Genomic DNA, 5429 nt, shown 5'->3' with positions numbered 1-5429 from the left:
GAACATATCCTAACCATAAATATTAATGATAATGAACCTGGAAAGGCCATCTTAATAAAATAGCTGAAAATGCATTTACACATCATTAGCTTTACAAGCTCCCAAATCTTCATCACTGCGGAGCAGGACCCATCCCCATAGATAATGAGGTACTGCCTATCACGGTCCCTTTCGTTGGGTACATTCTGGCTTTTGAGCTAGATCGCCCACCATCTTCAAAAGCAAAAATTACCATAGACTAAGACTTGGATTCTCTCCCCTTTCTTAGTTTTTGACAAATTAACAATTATCCCTGCTATGTCTTTGACATGGAACAAAATATCCTGACTTTTCTGACATTGGAAAAGAATGCATGGCCTTTATATAGGACACTACAGCATGTTTAGGTGAAATGGCCAAAGATAGTCATTCACTCAACCAATATTTGGTCTTACATTCCATTTATTAAAAAAAAAAAAAAAGTAGATCATGTCTGGGTGCAAAACTGTGCTTTCAGAGTGGTGCTAACATCTCCCATCAGGAGCCTTACAAACGATAAACTGGTATCTGAAATTCTGGGTATGATGGGGTTAAAAGTGCTCCCATTACGGAAGTCGTCTCTAGTATTGGAAACTCGGGCATCTGCATGGCAATTCGGAATATTCTTAACATCTCGAACATTTAAGGTTAGTAACACGTGAATGTTTATTTCTCATGAAAATCTGGTATGAGAAGGTTGAGTTAGCCAGTGTACTCAGCCATTGCTTGAACATAGGAGAAAAGAAGACTGAACCCCTTCCTTCGTCCTCGGTTCTTTCTCTGGGAAACCTCCATGCTTCGTTTCCCTTCACCAGATGATCTCAGGACTGGCTGGCTGGATGCTGCCAACCTTAACCACCCCTGCTGCATGCAGAAATGATCTTAAAATTCTCCTCCTTTGGTCAGCCCTACAACACGAGGTACAATATGGTGCAGTTGAAATAGCATGAGGCCTAGAGTCTGACTTGACTACTTACTGGTTAGCAGGATCCACACCTCTCTGGGACCTGAGTTTGCTGGCCCACGAATGTGCCCACCCACTGTGGCCCAGTGCTCCAAACTAGAACACAGTATGGATGCCAGTTATTATTATGAAGAATAGCAATACCAGCAAAATAAACCAAGTTTACCAGAATACAAGCCATTTAATCCATCTCACTGTGGCCTCTTCCAATATGTAACCACATGCATAAATAGATTTAAAGAGCTGTAATGCTGTTAAGGACACAGTTCTGTCTAATTCCTTTACCAATTAATAAGGATTTCCATATTGCTACATAGGGGTTTCTCTTAATACCTCTATGCAATTCTATCAAGTTTGTCAGTGGTGACCTGGCCCAGAGGAGGCCAATGAGAGACTCTTCCTTGGTATTTTGATTTGGAAGAGAGTCAGAGAGGAAGTGCCCGTAGGGCTAGACTGATGCACAGGTGTTGGGGTGCCCCAATTTCCACTGGGGAGTAACAGAGAGCGCCAGTTCTCAGGAGAAAGGAATGCAGCGCCACACTTTGTAACCCAGATTCCCTGCGAATGTTCTGGGGCTCAACTACAGTTTCACCTTGGAGTTTATTGAGCCCCTCCAAAGCCTGCTAGTCAGTTCCCCTCTTTTGTGTATACTACCAGAGAAGGCTTCATGTGTTGCCTGAAATCAAAATGCCCTTACCTCGCCACTAAACTATCTGGGTCACCGCTGGCTGCTTTCACCAGTCCAGAAGCCCAGTGACTCCCTAGGAAGTACATATTCATCAGAGGCCCTGAACAGGTGGGTTGTGGTCACCCAGTCCCTTGCTTCAAAACACACCCGTGGGTATGGCTAGACAGGAGGAGAAGCCTTTGCTGGACTGTTCAGGAGGCAGAGCTGTGGTGGGAGAGAGGTCTGAGACATCCCTCTCACTGAGGTGCCTCTAATTCATTCCCACCTCGTGAGTGACCTCTGCCTCTGATGCTGGAAAGAGAAGTGGCCCCCCCGGATTCTGGACAGATGCATTCTCCAAGCACCACTCCAGGTGGCCCCAGGCATCTGCAGTGGTGGAGAGCCAGACGAGAGACGGAAGGAATAAAGAAATACAGCACAGACTCACCTGACAGCCAGCTCTGCCCTTGGGCCCAGAACTCAGCGTGGAGTCGAGGAAAGGGCATTGCTTCGTAACCAGACAGGCCCAGCCCTGCATCAATAATAATAATAATAGTAATAGTAAGAAGTTATGGTATTGTTATTTCTGGAAGAAGAGGAAGAGGAGAAGGAAGGGGAGGATGAGGAGGGGAAGAAGACCTAGAAGGAGAAGGACAGAAGCAGCAGCGGCTCCCATCGTGTCCTCACTGATTCCAAAACAGGCGTGACGGAGTTCAGCACAGTCTCATTTCGCACACGAACAGCAAGGCCGAGAGAGGGCTCACAGCTGGCCCCAGGTCAGCCGAGACTTTCAGCGTCAGAGGAGGCACTGTCAACCCAAATCTTGACGCGGGCCCACACTCCCAACCACTCCCTTCCATCTCTGACTCACCAGACCGGTGACAAGGAAATTAAAATCGCTGAGCCTTACGTGTATAGAATGGCTCATAAAGAAAAAATACTGGAAAGCACCTGACATCGAGTAGATGTCCCACAAGGGTCGAGGCAGTTATCGCCCGTCACCCTGTTCAATACCCCATCGTCATCACCCTCATCGGCACTACCTGGAGAAGTAGTGATTGCTGGGAGCTGCCCACCACCGCTGCTCTGATCGGTGTCACCGTGTGGACGTCTGACTGACCCGTGGAGGTCATCGGATAGAGTAGCTGCTCCTAATCCTTTCATCAACCATCCGTCTGGGTCTAGAGGATGTCAGACCACCATCCCCGCCATGGAATGTCATCATATGCAAACAGCTCAGGGGACTCATCTCCCCGTCAACAGTGCATCTCTTGTGTCTGTTCACCAAGCCTATGCTTTATGCCCCAACGCCCATCATTCTGTCTACACTTGTAACCAGTTTAAACCATTCCTTCCCTCCCCCTCCCCACTCGGCCCACACATACAACCAGCTTTTCTCTTTAGCCTGGATTGATAAGTCAATTCAGTACCTAAGGCTGGCCTGTATTCTTCTGGTCTGTATTCATGGGCTGCACTTCCTCAACAATCCACTCAGGAGAAGCTGTGCATCTGACAGTCTGTAGGGCTTAAGAACACGAACTCTGTCTCATTCTTACACTCCCCCAGCCCCTGACCTCGGTGCCTGGCAGAAAATCGGACACAGGGTCTGAGGGGTAAACAGTCAGTATCTCTATCCCTGCCCAGCCTTATCTCAGAAACACTGTTCCCTGGATCGCGGGGTTTGTTACAATGGGGTTCACCAAGTTAATGAGCACCTTTGAAGGGATATAATTAGCTACATCCCCCAAGAATACTCAAGATGGGATTCTAATTAGAAGCTTTAGAACGTCTCAATTCAGACTGCAAAATGAATTGAGGCAGGTCCTTGACTCTTATGGGCCTCCTTCTGCATCTGCTCCTGGACAACCTCCCGCTTCCTGACGAGCTCCAAGGAGCTCTCTCGGGCCTCCCCAGCAATGCCAGAGGAGCAGAAGCCCTGGCTCCTCGGAATATGTTCCAGCCCTCGAAGCTGCACCCTCTGTGGGGCAGGGATGGGAGGCCTGTCTGGGCAAGTCCCACACCTCTGGGGAATGGGTTAGTACCAGCATCACCACGTTACAACGGCCCAAAGGGTGCTGTCAGCCAGCTCCTTCATCCGACATGACCTTTAAGTTGTTCACAAACTCTGAACCTTTCAGTGGGCATTTGATCACATCTCAGTGACGTGGGGAGAAAGTGAATGTCTAGTGTCTCCCAGAAAAAGAGAAAAAAAAAAAGCACAACACCATCAGTGATGTCAGGAGGACGGGAAAGAGGATATTATCTGAGCCTGTTTACCGGCTCTTGCCAAGCCCAGCAATTTCCGGGAGATGCAAGCAGAGATTAATAACCATTTATGAAATCTCAAATTAATAAAAATCCAGGTTCTGTCTGAGAATTTCAAGAAGGTGTGCTTCATAATCAGAGAAGCATTAGCCGGTACCCATTCTGCAAGCCCTGAACAGGGAATGCCTTTATGCTGAGCACACTCTGTGCCCAGGAGCAGACATGGGGGATGTCATCCTGCTCCCCAAAAGCTGCTGGTATATAATGGAGATATGTGTGCAGAAGACATTTTCAATACAGTGAGATAATAGGAATCGGCAGAGCCCGGGTGAGGGACGGTGATAATGCAGTACAGATAAGGGGCTGATAAGGGCTTGTTGTCTAAGGGAGGCTGCGTTCAGGCAGACAGACCTGGGCTGGATGTTAAAGGCAGGGTAGGAGTTTACGATGTTATCAAGAGGGTAGGCACGATCTGAGCAGAAGGAACTGCAGAGCGAGGCGAATTCTAGGCCAGTGGTTTTCAAACCTTGCTTTAGGAATAGTGCCCATGGCTCCCACACTACCTGAATCAGAGGCGAGCAAAGCTGTTCCCTCTCCATAGAGCACGGCGGGCTCCTCTTCCATTCTGCCTCTTCTCCTGCTCTCCACCACCCCACACATATACATAGTGCCCCTTAGGGGACCGAGCCCCAACCTGCTGAATAAGGGTCTGCATTTAGGAAGATTCCCAGTGGACTCCTGTGCTCATTAAAGTTTGAGAAGGGCCTCCCGCACGGGGCAGAAATCTGTTCCCTCCAACAAGTGAGCTGGGGAGAGGGGCTATGACTGGGTGGGCTTTGAGACACTCCCACTCTCCTGCCTTTCTCTTCTTGAAATCCTCCCCCATTGCCAAGCCCAAGCCACCCAAGTCACTGCTAAGAACAACTAGGGGAAGAATTAAAAGGTGTCACCCTAGTCCTGAGTAAAAGAAAGAAACAGGAGTTGCTTTGTAAAATCCAACCAAAGCTGACTCCCCAGCCAGGTTTCCACCTCCAAGCCTTTGGGGATAGGTTACCTTGCGCTTCCAATAAGCCAGTCCAACTAGTTTCCACATGACATCTCCATGACCTTCACTTTCACCTGCTCCGACCCTCTTCCCTTGACACTGCCATGTCCACAGGACGATGGGGCTCCCACGGGAACCACTGTGTTCTGAACATCACAGATACCTCTGGGAGCTACCATGCTGGGGGGGCACTACTCCTTCACCTGCCACCACCATCTCCTGCCAGGCCAGGCACACTGCCCCACCCGCGGAGTCCACTCAGCAGTAGTGGAAGGAAACACCTCGCTCCCCTTTCTGGCGTCCTTCTGCTTGGGCTCTGCATGAAGTCACCCTCTCTGTTTAAGACCTTACCTGGGTCCAGACCCCATTCAATAATCAGATGGTTCTTCCAAACAGAGAAGTCTCCCCTGGCAGATTTTATTATCCCTATTTTCCTGATGAGAAAAATGAGGTTCCCATGAAGGCAGCAT

At 48.9% G+C, this 5429-nt stretch overlaps 1 long non-coding RNA gene across 1 annotated transcript; it reads right to left on the bottom strand.

Annotated features, from left to right (window-relative positions):
- Window positions 1-715: 715 nt before the first annotated feature.
- LOC131818767 (uncharacterized) lies at window positions 716-5082 on the bottom strand. The gene is made up of 3 exons (XR_009348932.1): window positions 4969-5082; window positions 2098-2181; window positions 716-926 (listed from the first exon to the last, which is right to left on the bottom strand). It is a non-coding gene; the product is annotated as an uncharacterized LOC131818767 (long non-coding RNA).
- Window positions 5083-5429: the final 347 nt, after the last annotated feature.

This window comes from Mustela lutreola, chromosome 16, assembly GCF_030435805.1.
Source record: "Mustela lutreola isolate mMusLut2 chromosome 16, mMusLut2.pri, whole genome shotgun sequence".
NCBI lineage: Eukaryota > Metazoa > Chordata > Mammalia > Carnivora > Mustelidae > Mustela > Mustela lutreola.
The sequence above is the reverse complement of the archived record's forward strand: the minus strand, read 5'-3'. Positions and strand labels throughout refer to the sequence as shown.